This window comes from Bos mutus, chromosome 4 (genome assembly GCF_027580195.1).
Source record: "Bos mutus isolate GX-2022 chromosome 4, NWIPB_WYAK_1.1, whole genome shotgun sequence".
NCBI lineage: Eukaryota > Metazoa > Chordata > Mammalia > Artiodactyla > Bovidae > Bos > Bos mutus.
In genome coordinates, this window is record NC_091620.1 from 78349947 (window position 1) to 78370871 (window position 20925).

Here is a 20925-nt window from a genome sequence, read left to right on the forward strand (position 1 = left end):
AATCCACTTAACAAGTAATGCCTAAAGCTGCCAATTTTTAATAGAGCCCCAAAGAAAAGAAAGTGCTCTTGTTGTTCTGGGTTGAAGAGCAACTGCTTAGCCATTTGGAATTTATGAGCAAGAAAATTCCATGAGTGCTCAGGATATCTGTGGAAGACAGGTTTGCTCTATATCACATCAGGCAAGCACTGATAGATATGTGATAGCATGTATCCCTGGTGGTGGTGGTGGTTTATTTGCCAAGTCGTGTCCAGCTTCTACAACCACATGGACTATAGCCTGCCCAGCTCCTCTCTCCACAAGATTTCCCAGGCAAGGATATTGGAGAGGGTAGCCATTCCCTTCTCCAGTGGGTCTTCCTAACTTAGGGACTGAATCCGTGTCTCCTGCATTACAGGCAGATTCTTACTGGTGAGCAACCAGGAAGCCCAGTATATATTCCTAAGATTTTTAAAAAGTACTATCAGTTCAGTTCAGTCACTCAGTCGTGTCTGACTCTTTGCGAACCCATGAATCGCAGCACGCCAGGCCTCCCTGTCTATCGCCAACTCCCGGAGTTCACTCAGACTCACATCCATCGAGTCAATGATGCCATCCAGCCATCTCATCCTCTGTCATCCCCTTCTCCTCCTGACCCCAATCCCTCCCAGCATCAGAGTCTTTTCCAGTGACTCAACTCTTTGCATGAGGTGGCCAAAGTACTGGAGTTTCAGCTTTAGCATCATTCCTTCCAAAGAAATCCCAGGGCTGATCTCCTTCAGAATGGACTGGTTGGATCTCCTTGCACTCCAAGGGACTCTCAAGCATCTTCTCCAACACCACAGTTCAAAAGCATCAACTCTTCAGTGCTCAGCTTTCTTCACAGTCCAACTCTCACATCCATACATGACCACTGGAAAAACCATAGCCTTGACTAGACGAACCTTTGTTGGCAAAGTAATGTCTCTGCTTTCAATATGCTATCTAGGTTGGTCATAACTTTTCTTCCAAGGAGTAAGCATCTTTTAATTTCATGGCTGCAGTCACCATCTGCAGTGATTTTGGAGCCCAAAAAATAAAGTCTGACACTATTTCCACTGTTTCCCCATCTATTTCCCATGAGGATGGGAATGATCTTCCCAGATGCCATGATCTTCGTTTTCTGATTGTTGAGTTTTAAGCCAACTTTTTCACTCTCCTCTTTCACCTTTATCAAGAGGCTTTTTAGTTCCTCTTCACTTTCTGCCATAAGGTGGTGTCATCTGCATATCTGAGGTTAGTGATATTTCTCCTGGCAATCTTGATTCCAGCTTGTGCTTCTTCCAGCCCAGCATTTCTCATGATGTACTCTGCATATAAATTAAATAAGCAGGGTGACAATATACAGCCTTGACGTACTCCTTTTCCTATGTGGAACCAGTCTGTTGTTCCATGTCCAGTTCTAACTGTTGCTTCCTGACCTGCATACAGATTTCTCAAGAGGCAGATCAGGTGGTCTGGTATTCCCATCTCTTTCAGAATATTCCACAGTTTATTGTGATCCACATAGTCAAAGGCTTTGGCATAGTCAATAAAGCAGAAATAGATGGTTTTCTGGAACTCTCTTGCTTTTTCAATGATCCAGCGGATGTTGGCAATTTGGTCTCTGGTTCCTCTGCCTTTTCAAAAATAAGCTTGAACATCTGGAAGTTCACGGTTCACGTATTGCTGAAGCCTGGCTTGGAGAATTTTGAGCACTACTTTACTAGCATGTGAGATGAGTGCAATTGTGCAATATACTTTACAGTTAACTGTTCTCCTTTAAAAATTTTTTTTTATTAAAAAATTTTTATTATTATTATTTTTTTTTACTTTACATTATTGTATTGGTTTTGCCATACATCAACATGCATCTGCCACGGGTGTACACTTTGTATTGGACTATCACCAATTAATGAGTTGTAATAACTTAAGGTGAACCATACAGAGACTCAGCCATACATATAATGTACCCATTCTCCCTTAAACTTCCCTCCCATCCAGGCTGCCACATGACACTGAGCAAAGTTCCATGCGCTATACAGTAGATATGTTCTCCTTTTAAGAAATTGTTGCTAGCTTGCTTTTCAGCCCTGACAGTGATAGAATGACTCACTATAGGATATGAGTTGCTCATGCTACCTAAGTTTCCCATCACAAATTGAGTGTTATCTGATCTCAGTCGTAAAGATGAGCATGCTCATCATCGCTCTTACCATCAAATGGCAGTGATATGCAAGAAGCCATGTTCTAACAAGTCATAGGAACAAGTTGCACTGGCAACTCAGGCTCCCAGAGCAAGCCTGGTCTCCTGCTTCATTATCAGCTTTCCTTTGACTGTAACATGTGGACTCATGGGCAATGTTTCCCTATGACCATTCATCTGAAACAGGTGAAATTTCAGGTTTTGTTGAGAGAGAGTTCTGGATAATAGGCTGCCATCAGTTCGAAGTGAACTGCAACTTTATTACAGCCTAGTTGAAGGGTGTTATAGAAAGATGGTATGAGGGAAAAGAGGAAAAAAAGCCCTCTCAGTGGACAGAACTTTAAGACATGCATTGTATTATTAACTTTAGCTTGAAAAAACAAGGGCTAAAGGTACAGACGGATATCAGTTCTGAGCAAAGACTACTGGATAAGCTGGATAATCAGACTGGAAGGGAATAAGATGGGGCACTTGGTGGAATGAGACCTAGGCAGAGAGAATGTGAGTACTCATGAGAGCAAGCCAGAGAAGGCCTTCGGTAATATTTGGATACAACTCCTGCTGTGGAGATCAGTTTCTCTCTTTTCTTAGTCATTCCAGTGTTTTGTTATTGGACCCAGGAAAAAGATCACCGTAATAAGGATGGAATTGAAACAACATAAGATTTTTTCCCCACAAAATGCATATGACAAGTATGACAGCTGAACAGATCACCAACCAACAGCACAAACCAAATCTCATCCCCCAATATAGCATCATTTCCTAGTGAGACTAGTGAGCCGCTCAGTGGCAGAAGGATTATATTGGACCCTTGCCATCCTAGAAGGAAAGAAAGTTTTTTTCTTTAAAAAATATACTGACTTTGGGTATGAATTGTATTGCCTCCCCCACAAAGTCTCTGCAGCATCACCACCTGTGCATTTGTTGAACACCTTATTCCATATATTGGGATCCCACATAATATGGCTTTTGACCAAAGAGTTCATCTTACAGCAAAAGCAGTGACTCATATTCATGAGACTTACTGGGCTTCCCCTCATAGCTCAGTTGGTAAAGAATCTGCCTGCAAAGCAGGAGACCCCGGTTCGATTCCTGGGTCGGGAAGATTCCCTGGAGAAGTGATAGGCTACCCACTCCAGTATTCTCGGGCTTCCCTTGTGGCTCAGCTGGTAAAGAATCCACCTACAATGCAGGAGACCTGGGTTTGATCCTTGGGTTTGGAAGATCCCCTGGCGAAGGGAAATGCTACCCACTCCAGTATTCTGGCCTGGAGAATTCCAGGGACTATATAGTCCATGGGATCCCAAAGAGTTGGACACGACTGAGTGACTTTTTTATTCTTCATTTATTACTGGTCTTACTGTGTACTATATCATCCAGAAGCTACTGTTCTGACAGAATGGTACAATGATCCACTGAAGAAACAGTCCAAGTATATGAATAAAAACTTCCAGGTCGGGACTTCCTTGGTGGCCTGGTGGTTAAAAATTGCCCTGCAGTGCAGAAGCCTCTGGTTCCATTCTTGGTCTGGGAACCAAGACCCCACATGCCTGATGGCAACAGAGCCCAAGTGCCACAACTTCTCAGCCCGCACAATGCAAGGAAGATACCTCCAGATGCAAGGAAAATCCCACTTGACGCAAGGAAGATCCTGAGGGACCTACGTGTCTGGACTGCCACTCTCCATCCCACCCTCCCCCGTTCTTCCTGCCTCTCCTTTCCTTCCTTTTCCTTTCCATCTTCCTTGTCCCCATCTGAACAATTAGTATATTTACCCACTGCTCTGTATCTAGACCTTTTCATTTTTTGCCACAGCCCTGTGGCATGCAGAATCTTGGTCCCCAAACCAGGAATCAAACCTGTGCCCCCTGCAGTGGGAGCATGAAGTCCTAACCAATGGACCATCAGGTAAGTCTCTAGCTTTTTCTTGAATGACCGATCTTGAGGCTCACTTTCTGCACCATTGCTTCCTTTTAAAATGTGTGAATAATGAACAAATCCCCATGGTTCAAAAGCAGAACAATAGAGTGGGGGCTGCAGGCAAGGATCCTCCAGCCCACCTGGAGTTGTTCATGAAATGTGTTCTTCCTTTCTCCCCACCTTTGTGGAAGAGGGCACATCATTTATGTGTTCTGTGTGCAAGAAAGATCCCGTGTGCCACAACTAAGACTCAGTGCAGCCAAATAAATAGATTAAATATTAAAAAGACAAGAAAACTCGCAAGTCTGAGGTGTCATCTGACAAGATGCAGGATATATTCTGATAACAGTTGATGGCAATAGCAGCTCATACGTAGTTCTGTTTCTGCAACGGCCAGGACATGGACTTAAGGATGTGGGAGTGACGGTAGACCTTTTCCATGTTACCTCAGTGATCCATTCATTAAGAAATTTGTTTCCCAATACTACAACTTTGACCTTGTCTGGATCAATCAGTTTAGTTCTCATAAAAATGATTCTATCCAAGTGGAAGCTGAGAAGCAGTTTGAGTTCATAACACTGACCTAAAGGGCACAGCAGGAACTTAATGTCTGAATGATTGATCCTGATTGTCAAGGGGTGATGAGGTTGCTGTTGTATATTCTGAGGCCTTCCTTTTATTACTGCTATTGCTGTTTCTGCTGCTGTAACTACTAGCAATAATTCAGAAGTCATATTTAGGTCACCCAAGCAGGTAAAGAACAAAATCAGCTTAGAAATGCCAGCTGAGATACAAGGAACAAGAACTAGATAGCAGAAGAAAGAAGTTACAAAGCTCTACTGTAGCCTCGTGACTTGCTGCCGTGTGTATTCTCGTCTTTGCTTTGTTTACATATATGTGTGTGCGAAGCTGCTTCAGTCGTGTCCAACTCTTTGTGATCCCATGGACGGTAGCCTGCCAGGCTTCTCTGTTCATGGGAATTCTCCAGGCAAGAATACTGGAGCGGGTTGCCATGCCGTTCTCCAGGGGTCTTCCTGACCCAGGGATCAAGCCAGCGTCTCCGTGTCTCCTGCATTGGCAGGCAGGTTCTTCACTGCTAGTCCCACCTGGGAAACCTATTTGCATATACAGATGATGGCAAATGAAGTTAAAATTAAATATATATTACTCAGCACTCACAAATCTAAATAAGTAGAAAAGAACCTTAATTGTCTTGAAATGGTATTTTTTTAAGTTTGTAGCACTTATACTTCTTAAGTTATTAAAACTCAAAACTTCACTAAGATTTTGAGGATAATCTGTGTGTGTGTACACACATGTGCCATGTATTTATATATATTAACCAAATCATGTTTTCCCTCTTAGCCTTCTTGACTATTTTTAAATAGTGTGTGTTGTTGCTGGTTGTTAGCCTTATAATTTACTATAAGGTATCAAAGAGGGATCATGCAGCAGATATATGTATTTTTCCTTATTTTCTTATGTCAACATTTTTATCTACAGATTAATTTTTCCCCTTTTATTTTCTCTTCCCTTACCAAGGGAAAATAAAGTTGTATATATATTTCTTAAAGCTGCCACTGAAAGTCATTTTGTTATTTCTCAAGATCTACAGGAACAAATACAAACATTGGCTACAAGGGAAGAAACATTCTTCTCTTCACTTGAGGGATCTGTAATCTGTCTTCCTGTCGCATCCTGCATTCTTTCCCTAAATGTTTTTGTAGGGTGTTACAGAGCCCCAGAACCTTGGTGATCTTGCCAAGAATAAATTGTGAAGTAGTTGCTAACCCACTACCTACTAAGATGTTGTTGTTCATCTTAATTTGACAAAACATGCATCCCTGGCCAAAAAATATACTTCCTTTAGATGATAGGGGCTCTGTAAATAATTCTTAGAAGGCTCAAGTGTAACTACAGCCTCCCTTTGGCCAAAGGGATGTGAATCCTGTATTGAGCAGTATTGAGAAGTATTCTTTAAAATTTTTTAATTGTATCGGGAAGAAAAAACTACCCCCCCCCCATTTTTTTTTTCAATAGTTGAGTCACTGCTTTTCTGTGTTAAAATCCTGTAGAAGATTTAATCTGCTATGGATTACTGTGAAGTCACAGGGCTAGACACACCAGCTCAGTATTTGGTGTAAGATTTTTCAGGGAAAGTCACGGCATAGATATGGAGGAGAAAAAAGCTTTTGAAAGGCATCAGACAGAGCAAACAACAGCTGCCACTGCAAACCAGAAAGCACTCAGTATCTTGGTGTGATAGTCCATTTCTCAGTCTTCCCAGGGCTGAGTGTGCACACAAACAGTGCAGATAAGACCAGAAAGAGGGGCATTTACACCCTAACAATGTTTGCATTTATGCACATGAGTGAACAAAAAGGAGGCAGGGAAACACATTCAAAATGTTGCCCTGTGACTAATAAGTTAGTCTTATCATCAAAGTCAAACACTGTATGAGCCGCCCTCATTTAGGCTGTTCTCTGAGGCACCAAGCAGCTCAGCTGTCATCGCTAGATCACAGCATCTTGAAGAAAGGGGGGTTCTGTGGCTCTCCAGTGCCTACAACCCTGGAGGACAAAAGAGTCAGACCTGTTGGATGACACTGTTGATTTGAGCTCTCCTCTGAGGCAGGGATGCAGGGTGTTTGGGTTTAATCAGGGGACAATTGTGAAGAGGGGAGAAGTCAAGTGGGGAAGGACAGTGCCACTCCATGCTCTAGAGAAGAAACAGCTGGCTACCTATTCTTTACAACCATACCTGTTTGATTTCAGCAAGTGGCATCAGGAATCGTTTCTGAACTCTATTGTCATTTATCCACTATTGACTTTGGAATATTGATAGTGTGGGTTTTGTTTTGTTTTGTTTTTAATATTTGTTGATTGATTTAACTGCCTTGGGTCTTAGTTGCGGCAGCACATGGGATCTTGGGATCTTCGTCGCAGCACTTGGGCTTAGTTCCCCCTGAGCCCGTAGGATCCCAACCAGGGGTCAAACCTGCATCCCTCGTATTTCAAGGCAGATTTTTAACCACTGGACCACCAGGGGAGTCCCCTCCCCCCTTTTTTTAAGTACAGTTTACTAGATTTTTTTCTAATCTAATACTGAATACAATCTATAATTTTGTGCTTAAAACATAAACTCTTATTAAAAGAATGCTGTCAGGATGTCACAAGTACCTATGGCTCTGTGTCTCATACATCAAAAAATATAAGGCTCTGGAACCGTTATATTAATTGTATAATGTGTAGAAATTCATTATTATAGTATATTACTTGCACTTCAGAGGACATACTATTAGAATATGGTAAATCATACTGAAATAAACCAGATTTTTAAACATCTGATGTAAGGTTCCAAATAGAATGTATTTCAGTGTGTCAGGTTCTTTGTGGACCTAAAGTATATTTTATTTTCGCTTTCACCTTTATTTTCTACTTAGTGAAGAATTATCAGCAGGAGGTATCTATGGTAATTATCATGCCATGAAAACCTTTCCAAATTATGTCTTCAGTCTCTTCAAAGGGCAAAGAACTTTCACATACAAATTATTATGAAAACAGAGTTGTCTTAGCTTCAAGTGAAAAGTTAATCATTACAAGAGAAATGATGATTTGGAATACCTTACTAAGAGCTTTTGCTGAGAAGCAGGGGAGAATTTTGTCTGTCTAAATTAGCACAACAAGGAATAGGGACATGGAGAATTCAGAAAACAGACACCACTAACTCTTTGCAATTTGCAGCAGCAGCAGCAGATGTATTTCCCGGAGAAGGCAATGGCACCCCACTCCAATACTCTTGCCTGGAAAATCCCATGGACGGAGGAGCCTGGTAGGCTGCAGTCCATGGGGTCACTCAGAGTCGGGCAGGACTGAACGACTTCACTTTCACTTTTTTCCTTCATGCATTGGAGAAGGAAATGGCAACCCACTCCAGTGTTCTTGCCTGGAGAGTCCCAAGGACAGAGGAGCCTAATGGGCTGCCGTCTATGGGGTTGCACAGAGTCAGACACGACTGAAGCGTCTTAGCAGCAGCAGCAGATGTATTTCACTTCCCTAATCTTGGTAATTAACCTGTTACTCAATGTCATAGGGTGGTTATCTCACTGTCACCTCATTTGCATGGATGTGACAGCATGGTGGAATCGGGCCAATGATGAGACATTTTCAAAAGATATGAGTAGTGAAAAGGGCACTTTAAAAAAATTAATAGACTTTGTTTTTTGGAAACATCCTAGATTTACAAAATACTGAGCAAAAAATATAGAGAATTCCCTTAAACTCCTTACCCCCACCAGCTTCCACTATTTTTAACATCTTACATTAGTATGGTCTATTTGTTACAATTGGTGAGTCAATATTGTTACATTATTATTCACTATAATCTATAGTACACATTAGGGTTCACTGGTATTGTTATACATGGAATTTGACAAATGTATAATGAAATGTATCCACTATTATAGTATCATATAGAATAATGGCATCCCTGTTATATTGTGTTTTTATTTAATATTTGAAAAACGATTTACTGAACAAATGTTTGGTTAAAAGCTTTCACTTTGTGGCCAATGTTCTCCAACTGCCTCTTCATATCATTCACTTCTCTTCATCCTGCTCTACATCTCTACAGAGGGCATCACTGGGACTCCTTACTGAATTTGGCTTGGGTTTGGTCAAGGGAAGTTGCCAGCAGATGGATGATCAGAGAAGGGGAGAAGAGAGAGATTGCGGGGTTTATTCCCTGCTTCCCCATGTCAAGTTATGGTGTGGCAACGGTTGTATTCGTCCAACCACAGCTCAACTGCAGTCTCTCTTCCCCAGACAGAGCTCTCACTGGGTTCTCACCTCAACCCCGACCCCTGTTCCCGCAGGGCTAGAGGGGATAACTCCTTCCTATTTTAGTTAGTTTTCAGATGCTTCGCCATCCCTTGTTAGTTTCTTTCTGCTACACACACCTTTGTAAATAGACTGTTTATTAAATTGTCTTCAATTTCACCTTGATTGTACCTCTGTCTCCTGCAAGAAGCATACATGTCTTCCCCATTGATGTTTTTAATTAATTAATTGTGGGCTGCATTGTGTTTCTGTTGCTGTGTGAGAACTTTGTCTAGTTGAGGCAAGCGAGGGCTATTCTCTAGTTGCTGTTCACAGGCTTCTCATTGCAGTGGTTTCTCTTGTTGCAGAGCACAGGCTTTAGAGTGAAGGCTCAGCAGGTGAGGCACATGGGGCTTAGTTGCTCCATGACATGTGGGATCTTAGTTCCCCAACCAGGGATAGAACCCATGTCCCCAGTTCTGGCAGGTGGATTCCTAACCACTGGACCACCAGGAAAGTCCTCCCATTGAAGTAATGCCACATTCTTAGGAGTTGTAGCTTATAGCCCTGTCTTCATTTTATATTGTTTAAAAAGTGAGGTCCTTGATGGTCCAATGCAGGGGACATGGGTTCCATCTCTGGTTGGGAAACTAGGATCCCCCAAGCCATGGAACAACTAGGCCCTCATGTTATAACTAGAGAGTTCGTGCACTGCAACAGAAGATCCTACATAAGGCAATAAAGACCCTGCATGCTGTGCAGCCTGAGACTTGATGCAGTCAAATAAATAAATAAAAGACAAAAAAAGAAACTGACACCTGGGAAATTCAAAGCATTGCCTAAGGACACAGATTATGTTGAACCAGAGCTCACATTTAGTGGTCCTGACTCTTTCTACAGCAGTGTCCCTATACATAGGAAGATCTGGAAAAAATGCTTTGCTGTTGTTCAATATATTCATTATTATCCAAAAGGAAAATTAATACAAGAAATAAATCTACCTGTTTTGGAAATACTGAGCTTGTAAGTGAACTGAATCATTTAAAATGTGATGTGAATATTGTTTGGGACCTTTCATGTTAACTGTCGCTTTCTAGGGTATCTGGATGCCATGAGGAGTAGAACAAGTAATGCATTTACGTATGTATGAAAGAACATATTTTACACATCAGATCAGATCAGTTGCTCAATCAGGTCTGACTCTTTGCGACCCCATGAATCGCAGCATGCCAGGCCTCCCTGTCCATCAAAACAACACAAAACAACCTAATTTTAAGGCTTCATTCCAGAACTCATTCCAGATAAGCTATATTATGTCTATAAGCAACATTTAGTAGATGTCCACATAGTTTGCGTTGAAAGAAAACATTTAATTTCTATAGATGTTTTGCTAAATGTCGAAAACTCTCATGTAATTTAGGATTAGCAAGTGTTATTTTGAAAGAATCCAGCAGATTAATAAAATAATGATCAAATGAGGCCTTGGATTTCAACAAAGCACTTGACAGTGCCTTGCATGGGACTCGGTGGCCACGGTGGAGAAAACAGTTTAGGTGAGAACAAATGAAAGGTCTGACTCATGTGGCAGTGGGGTATGAAGGATGAATTCATAAGATGGATTGTTGTTAGGAAAAACAGTTCACTGAAATCCTACTGCAGTGATTTTCAGTTCAGTTCAGTTGCTCAGTCGTGTCTGATTCTTTGCGACCCCATGAATCACAGCACGCCAGGCCTCCCTGTCCATCACCAACTCCCGGAGTCCATGCAAACCCATATCCATCAGGTCGGTGATGCCATCCAACCATCTCATCCTCTGTCGTCCCCTTCTCCTCCTGCCCTCAATTTTTGCCAGCATCAGGGTCTTTTCCAATGAGTCAACTCTTCGCATGAGGTGGCCCAAGCACTGGAGTTTCAGCTTCAGCATCAGTCCTTCCAGTGAACACCCAGGACTGATCTCCTTTAGGATGGACTGGTTGGATCTCCTGCAGTCCAAGGGACTCTCAAGAGTCTTCTCCAACGCCACAGTTCAAAAGCATCAATTCTTCAGTGCTCAGCTTTCTTTATAGTTCAACTCTCACATCCATACATGACCACTGGAAAAACCATAGCCTTGACTGGATGGACCTTTTTTGGCAAAGTAATGTCTCTGCTTTTTAATGTGCTGTCTAGGTTGGTCATAACTTTCCTTCTAAGGAGTAAGTGTCTTTTAATTTCATGGCTGCAGTCACCATCTGCAGTGATTTGAGAGCACCCCCGACAAAAAGTCAGCCACTGTTTCCACTGTTTCCCCATCTATTTGCCATGAAGTGATGGGACTGGATGCCATGACCTTAGTTTTCTGAATGTTGAGTTTTAAGCCAACTTTTTCATTCTCCTCTTTCACTTTCATCAAGAGGCTCTTTAGTTCTTCTTCACTGTCTGGCATAAGGGTGGTATCATCTGCATATCTGAGGTGACCGATATTTCTCCCCACAGTCTTCATTCCATCTTGAGCTTCTTCCAGCCCAGCATTCCTCATGAGGTACTCTGCATATAAATTAAATAAGCAGGGTGACAACATACAGCCTTGATGTACTCTTTTGACATACTCCTATTTGGAACCAGTCTGTTGTTCCATGTCCAGTTCTAACTGTTGCTTCCTGACCTGCATATAGGTTTCTCAGGAGGCAGGTAAGGTGGTCTGGTTTTCCCATCTCTTTCAGAATGTTCCACAGTTTATTGTGATCCACACAGTCAAAGGCTTTGGCATAGTCAATAAAGCAGAAATAGATATTTTTCTGGAACTCTCTTACTTTTTCAATGATCCAGCAGATGTTGGCAATTTGATCTCTGGTTCCTCTGCCTTTGCTAAGACCAACTTGAACATCTGGAAGTTCACGGTTCACGTATTGCTGAAGCCTGGCTTGAAGAATTTTGAGCATTACTTTAGTAGCATGTGAGATGAGTGCAATTGTGCGGTAGTTTGAGCATTCTTTGGCATTGCCTTTCTTTGGGATTGGAATGAAAACTGACCTTTTCTAGTCCTGTGGCCACTGCTGAGTTTTCCAAATTTGCTGGCATATTGAGTGTAGCACTTTGACAGCATCATCTTTCAGGATTTGAAATAGCTCAACTGGAATTCCATCACCTCCACTAGCTTTGTTCATAGTGATGCTTCCTAAGGCCCACATGACTTCACATTCCAGGATGTCTGGCTCTAGGCGAGTGATCACAACATTACGATCATCTGGGTGGTGAAGATCTTTTTTGTATATTTCTTTTGTGTATTCTTGCCACCTCCTCTTAATATCTTCTACTTCTGTTAGGTCCCTACCATTTCTGTCCTTTATTGAGCCCATATTTGCATGAAATATTCCCTTGGTATTTCAAATTTTCTTGAAGAGATCTCTAGTCTTTCCCATTCTATTGTTTTCCTCTACTTCTTTGCACTGATCACTGAGGTAGGCTTTCTTATCTCTCCTTGCTATTCTTTGGAACTCTGCATTCAAATGGGTATATCTTTCCTTTTCTCCTTTGCTTTTCACTTCCCTTCTTTCGCAGCTATTTGTAAGGGCTCCTCAGACAGCCATTTTGCTTTTCTGCATTTCTTGGCTATATGGTGAAATTGACTTGGGTGGCTTTAAAAAATACTGAAACATGATTTAATTGATATAGGATGTGGCCTTGGCTTTAGGATCTTTGAAACATTCTTGGTCATTCAAGAAATCAAAGATAGATCCTGGTATTGGTGACATATACCTTATGTCCTGAAGAACTGTGAGTGTGTGTGTGTGCACAATGCATTTTAGACATGAGCGACTGCATAAGAAAATACATTTACATTAGACACTATGATGCATGCAGCCCCCACAAGCTGAGTGTTTCTTTTTTTGCAAGTAGGTATGTGGTAGTGAGTAGCTGATAATGAGACTTTAAAGCTAAACTTTATGTTTGGGTGCTTGGATTTTATACTGAGGCTGATAGGCAGTTGCTGCAATTTTATGTGGTATGCATTATAAAGTGACTCCAGTGATGTGGTTCAAACAATGGTTTAGAAGTAGACCTGATGCCATGCAAGGAGGCTACTTGTGGGAGTATTTCAGTTCAGATGCATTGATGGCCTGGACTAAGATAGTGGTACAAAGATGGAGAGAAGTAAGTGGATTCATAGATATTTCAAAAGATTTGGTGACTAACACTTACGAGTGTGAAAAAGTGGAAGGAGTTAAGAATGGCAAGCATTTTGCTCCAAATATCAAGCTTCTCTTTCTATTTAGCATTTCCTGTGAAGAAAATCTGGGAGGTTCTTCATCTCAGAGTATCCTTAGCCAAAAATCAGAGAACTCTGGCTATTGCAGTTGAGCTGCTCTCTTGGTGCTTAAATTCTGTTTGTTGGAGTTACCATTGTTACAAATAACTCTTATGCACCATTTTGGAGTGAGTGGAGAATTTTCATTTGCAAAAAAAAAACAAAAAACAAAACAGAAATTATCACAGGTGCACAAATGACTATGTATTTAAAATCTAACTCAATTAATTACTTGAGTAAAAATAATTTGATGTGCTTTGTCAAATTTTAAAATACAATTAATGTGTGTGTTTCATTTGCTTTCAAAATGTCAGTTTCAGCTCTCTTTAAGAAACAGTGGTGTGAAAACACAACACTTCAAATCTCCACTAAGAAATACTTTGTAGAAATGGCAAGTTTAAGAGCAGAATGGTTGACAAGATGCTGGAAATCCTAAAGGAACAATTTCCAAATATATCATGAGAGTGAGAAATGAATCACAGAGATGGGTGTAGTTATAGTTTTTAACTGCAATTCAGTTCCATCAGTAGATTTTTTCCTGTGCATTCGGAAGGAAAACATAATATATATTTATGGCTAGAAAATGAAAACAGTACATTTCATTCTCCTTGTTCAGTATGTAGCAAAGGTGGCGTGGGTACCTCCTGCCTCACTGAATCACCAGCTCAGCTGAGCTGCATCATTCATTATAACAGGTATTTATAGCAATGAGACTAGTTTCTATATAAATATATCATCTATATGAAATGTAGGCTATAGCCTATAGTCTCCAGATTATCTGTGTTTTCATATATCGTTTTACATTTGATTTCAATTCAACTGGATGAATATGGCATTTGGCAATTGTAGGAAAGCCTATTAAACTCATTTCCCAATTTTGGATCCTTTCAGTTATATCATTTATCACTTATGAAGCAAAAATATGTGGTTTCCCATGAACATATCATGGAAGGTAAGAGTCAAAATTATTGACTCTTAAAAAATTATTTGTTTGACTGTGCCAGGTCTCAGTTTGGATATATGGAAATCTAGTTCCCTGACCAACGATTGAACCCAGGGCCCCTCTTTTGGGAGCGTGGAGTCTTAGCCACTGGACCACCAGGGAAATCCCACTGTCGACTCTTAGATGAGTTTAATCTGGTGATGTTCTCACTTGTTTTGGAAAAGTGTGTTACTATAGCTCCATTGTGTATCTGTGTGTGTTTTTATGTGTGTACATATAATGTGAAACTTGTTAAAAAAAATTTCCATCGAAACTTCAAAGAGGATTCTTAGATGGTAAAAATATATCAAACAACTAGAGCTATTTTAATGTGGATAACACACAACAGTTCTCTCTCCTGAAATCCACTGTATTCCTAATTAATACAAACTAGATCCTAGGGTACATTGTCAAAATGTGAACTAAGTAGGTGCTTCTGCACACCACTGTATTTATCAATGGTCAATGGTCACTGCTTGTGGTGGGAAATATAAATAAATACAATTTGTGAGGAGGTTATATTATACAAACTCAGTGTATATATTGTTCCTTCAGAGTGTGGCAGTGTAGCCTGTATATTTTTGTTTCTGCCTGCAAAAAAGTGCCATGTATTGGACTCAGTGGGAGAAAGCAAGGGTGTGATGATTTGAGGGAATAGCATTGAAACACTTATATTACCATACGTAAAATAGATGACTAGTGTGAGTTTGATGCATGAAGCAGGGACCCAAAGCTGGTATTCTGGGATAGCCTAGTGAGATAGGGTGGGAAGGGAGGTGGGAGAAGGGCTCAAGGGCGGGGGGGGGGGGGGGTGGGGGGCGGCACATGTATCCCTATGGCCAATTCATGTTAATAAATGGCAAAACCATCACAATTTTGCAAAGTAATTATCCTCCAATTAAAATAAATGTATTAATGTTAAAAAGTGCCACCTGGATTAACTATAAAATCTTCATGTATATAAAATTTAAATCTAAGTACTTTGAGCTGTGACTTTGTTTTATGACACTAAGACACTACAGAAGTGAACTATGGAATAAATGTTGAGAAAACAGAGCAACATAAAGTGGCTAATGTAGACATTAATAGTTTGTCAATAGTAGAGCCTGATTAACCACATCATGTGTAGCATATGTTTAGTATACAAAAAGCTCAGAATGAATTTCTTACAGTGAAAGGAATATGAAACTCTCTGCAAAAACTTTAGAAAGTGTGTGTGCTAAGTCGCTTCAGTCGTTTCTTACTTTTTGTAACCCTATGCACCTCCTAAAAGGCTTCTCTTGCCATGGGATTCTCCAGGAAAGAATACTGGAGTGGGTTGCCTTGCCCTCCTCTAGGGGGTCTTGATCCTGACCCAAGGATCAAACCTGCATCTCTTATGATTGCTTGAATGCTTAAGACTATGCCTGACCAGCTATGCCTGCCTGAGTATGTCTAACTTATATGCAGAGTACATCATGCAAAATACTCGGCTGGATGAAGCACAAGCTGGAATGAAGATTGCCGGGAGAAATATCGATATTTCTCACATATGCAGATGACACCAACCTTATGTCAGAAAGCAAAAAGGAACTACAGAGTCTCTTGATGAAATTGAAAGATGAAAGTGAAAAAGCTGGTTTAAGAAAAGTCAACATTCAAAAAACTCAACATTCAAAAAACTAAGACCATGGCATCTGGTCCTATCACTTCATGCAAATAGATGGGGAAAACAACGGAAACAGTGAAAGACGTTATTTTCTTGGACTCCAAAATCGCTGCAGATGGCACGCTCCTTGTAAGAAAAGCTATGGTCAACCTAGACAGCATTTGAAGAAGTAGAGACATTACTTTGCCGACAAAGGTCTGTATAGTCAAAGCTATGGTTTTTCCAGTGGTCATGTATGGATGTGAGAGTCAGACTATAAAGAAAGCTGAGTGCTGAAGAATTGATGCTTTTGAACTGTGGTGTTGGAGAAGACTCTTGAGAGTCCCTTGGACTGCAAGGAGATTGAATCAATCAATCCTAAAGGAAATCAGTCCTGAATAGTCATTAGAAAGACTGATGCTGAAGCTGGAGCTCCAATACTCTGGCCGCCTGATGTGAAGAACTGACTCACTAAAAAAGATTCTGAGGCTGAGAAAGATTGAAGGCAGGAGGAGAAGGGGGTGACAGAGGATGAAATGGTTGGATGGCATCACCAACTCGATGGATGTGAGTTTGAGCAAGCTCTGGGAGTTGGTGATGGACAGAGAAGCCTGGTGTGCTGCAGTCTATGGGGTTACAAAGAGTAGGACCTGATTGAGTGACTGAACTGACTGTACTGACTAGCCATTTGGATGTCAATAAATGAAATGAAGCACACATATGATGAAGAGGAAAAGAGGGTACAAAAAGGAGGAGAAAAGCAGAAATTGCAGGCATCCTTTTGACATTAAAGGAGTAATGAGGTGGGCATTCCTGAATTGCACTAATGATGAAAGTATTGACACAAACACATTGTATTTAATGACTCAGGAGATTTCCTTGTTATGAGATGGGAGCAGCCTTATTTTGGTATGTGCATAACATGGGCATTTCCATCATCAACAATAAATTGTTCTTGAGCCCTTGTTATAGTCTAGGCACCTTAACGTGTTCTGGAATGCAGCAGTGTGTGTGTGCAAATAGACTTTCTTCAGTTTTCTCAAAGGTCCCTGAAGTTAATCTCCTGGAGAGTGATATTTTGGAAATAACATGATGTCTTTTTTTTTTTTTTTTTAATCTATTGAATTTCACATTCTTCCTTTCTCTTGCCTTCTAAAGTATATACTTTTCTAAAAAATAAAAGCATATAAATAACTAAATAAATGGAAAAGATAGTTTTATTTTCTGCTTTTGTTTTATAATTTTCTCTCACAGAACAGACTTAAGGTTTAAGTGTTTTCTATTTCCTAGTTTCTACTAACTGGGGGCTTTTACATTGTATTATATGTTCTGAGAACTAATTCAACTATTTGGGCAGAAATTTGAGGGATGTACATAAATCAGAGAAAAACTGTGGTTTTTAGAGTCAGGAAAAACAGATTTTGTTTCTCAGGTTTGTGATATTAGCTGTCTGGACATGGACAAGTTATAAACCAGTGGAGACTTATTTTTTTCTTTTATAAAATAATATTTTAGAGAATTAAAATGGCCTATAATTGCTCATTATTACAGTCTGTCTCCATTTATTATTATAAAAAGTCTCCTTTGTCACAGTGAAAATATCACTAAGAAAAATTCAAAATAAGCAAAATTTGTGCAAGTAAATATAACAATCCTTGATTGTTGTGTTTAATATTCCTAACATGCTCTCAGACAGTATAAACACAAAAGCGCTATTGATAGTAAAGTGCAGATTCTGTCTTTTCCCACTTTGGAAATAAATAGGTAGTTAACTGCATGAGTGCCAAGTCGCTTCAGTCCTGTCTGACTCTTTGTGACCCCATGGACTGTAGTCCACCAGGCTCCTCTGTCCATGGAATTCTCCAGGCAAGAATACTGGAGTGGGTTGTCCTGCCCTCCTCCAGGGGTCCTTCTTGACCCAGGGATCAAACCTGTGTCTCCCAAGGCTCCTGTATTGCAGGTGGATTCTTTACCACTGAGCCACTGGGGAAGCCCCAGGTAGTTAACTACTCAGGCAAAATAATTGAGGATAGAATCCTTGAAAATATATGTTAGATAGAATTAAGTAATGAAAAGTCGACTACATAGAATCTTTTATGCTTAGATCCTTAATGCATTTTGAGTTTATTTTTGTGTATGGTGTTAGAAAGTGTTCTGGTCAATCACTTGTAAAAGAATGAAACTAGAACACTTTCTAACACCATACACAAAAATAAACTCAAAATGGATTAAAGATCTAAACATAAGACCAGAAACTATAAAACTCCTAGAGGAGAACATAGGCAAAACACTCTCCGACATACATCACAGCAGGATCCCCTATGACCCACCTCCCAGAATATTGGAAATAAAAGCAAAAATAAACAAATGGGTCTAATTAAAATTAAAAGCTTCTGCACAACAAAAGAAACTATAAGCAAGGTGAAAAGATAGCCTTCAGAATGGGAGAAAATAATAGCAAATGAAGCAACTGACAAACAACTAATCTCAAAAATATACAAGCAACTCCTACAGCTCAATTCCAGAAAAATAAACAACCCAATCAAAAAATGGGCCAAAGAACTAAATAGACATTTCTCCAAAGAAGACATGCAGATGGCTAACAAACACATGAAAAGATGCTCAACATCACTCATTATCAGAGAAATGGAAATCAAAACCACAATGAGGTACCATTTCACACCAGTCAGAATGGCTGCGATCCAAAAGTCTACAAGCAATAAATGCTGGAGAGGATGTGGAGAAAAGGCAACCCTCTTACACTGTTGATGGGAATGCAAACTAGTACAGCCACTAAGGAGAACAGTCTGGAGATTCCTTAAAAAACTGGAAATAGAACTGCCATACGACCCAGCAATCTCACTGCTGGGCATATACACTGAGGAAATTAGAATTGAAAGAGACACGTATACCCCAGTGTTCATCGCAGCACTGTTTATAATAGCCAGGACATGGAAGCAACCTAGATGTCCATTAGCAGATGAATGGATAATAAAGCTGTGGTACATATACACAATGGAGTATTACTCAGCCATTAAAAAGAATGCATTTGAATCAGTTCTAATGAGGTGGATGAAACTGGAGCCTATTATACAGTGTGAAGTAAGCCAGAAAGAAAAACACCAATACAGTATACTAACGCATATATATGGCATTTAGAAAGATGGTAACAACAACCCTGTATGTGAGACAGCAAAAGAGACACAGATGCATAGAACAGTCTTTTGGACTCTGTGGGAGAGGGAGGGGGATGATTTGGGAGAATGGCATTAAAACATGTATAATAGCATATAAGAAATGAATCGCCAGTCCAGGTTCGATGCAAGTACAGGAAGCTTGGGGCCAGTGCACTGGGATGACCCAGAGGGATGGTATGGGGAGGGAGGTGGGAGGGGGTTCAGGATGGGGAATACATGTACACCCGTGGTGGATGCATGTTGATGTATGGTAAATCCAATACAATATTGTAAAGTAAAAATAATAATAATTAAAATAATAATAATAAAAAGAATCTTTCATGCTAATTTACCCTCTGTGTCTGGAGTAGTATTCCTTAAACTGGAGGGTTTCTTAGCATATAAAAGAAAACTATTAGAGAGAATTTTACGCACAAGCAGTATTTTGGGAGGTTATGCTCATGACTGAAGAAGGCGATGGCACCCCACTCCAGTACTCTTGCCTGGAAAACCCCATGGATGGAGGAGTCTGGTAGGCTGCAGTCCATGGGGTCGCGGAGAGTCGGACACAACTGAGCGACTTCACTTTCACTTTTCATTTTCCTGCATTGGAGAAGGAAATGGCAACCCACTCCAGTGTTCTTGCCTGGAGAATCCCAGGGATGGGGGAGCCTGGTGGGCTGCTGTCTATGGGGTCACACAGAGTCGGACACGACTGAAGCGACTTAGCCATGCTCATGACATTGATGTTTTATCATATATATTCTTCTGCTGAAGCAATTAGTGGAATGTTCATAAAAATGGTCTTGATTTTTTTTAAGTTAAAGATCATTTCAATTAAACATTATCAGTGATACACAATAAAGGCAGTTTGAAAATAGAGCTTTCATATGAAAATTTGAAAATAATAACACAAATAAACCAATAACTCCATTAGTAGACAGATAATTTCTTTGATTTCAGGCACTTTTCCCCTTTAAATATTTGAGATTACTTATTCTATAACATTGTTATAGGTGAGTGATAAGATACTTGTCATTATTTGCTTCAGTTTTTTTGCATGTAGTATGACATACATTATTTGGTTTTAAGTGTGACAGATATCATATATGAATTTTAAAAATAATTTATTAAATTGTAATATTTTAAAGTTAGAATTTATGTATCAGTAAATTAAATTATTTTCCTTTATTAATGAGCAACTTGGGGAATGAAAGATTGATTTTCCCAAAGACCGAAAGCTGGTCTCCTTTATTTTAAATTTGAGTGAAGAGTAGTCTTTTGGTTCTTAATATAGTCAAGAGCTCCAAAAATACATACATTTATGTCATCAGTGCAACATCAAATCCTCTGCTTACTCATGGATCTATTTTTAGGAATCCATTTATGGTTATTATTTCTCTATTTGGGTTGATGATGATAGTAAAAATGAGAAGGCAGCAAAGGCTGACAATATGAGAACACAGCTTCACTGATCTCAATAACTGGGTAAATAACCACCCAAAAGATTCAATGACATGATCTTCATACATGTGTCAACTGAACCCACTGTTCTCCCTAATTCTTCCCAACCTGGCCACCAACACTGTTACCTCTGAAAGTGTGATCTGCACTGACACGACCTATGATTTTATTAATAGGCAGAATCTCATGGCTATTCCAGGCCTAGTGACCCCAAAACTGCACTTTAACATATCTCCAGGTCACTGGCACACACCTGAAAGTTGTTCTAGAGCGTCATTGGTGAGCCTTATGTACCTCTCTGATGAGAAACTGTACTCATCAATGGGGAATCTCTGGGTACAGCTTTCAGGTTGCAAATTTTTCAATGCTGTTTGTTTTGGGGTGGACACAGACCAACATTTCCAGACTCTTTCTGTGGCACTTCTAAAATGTCTATAATTGCCCCAAA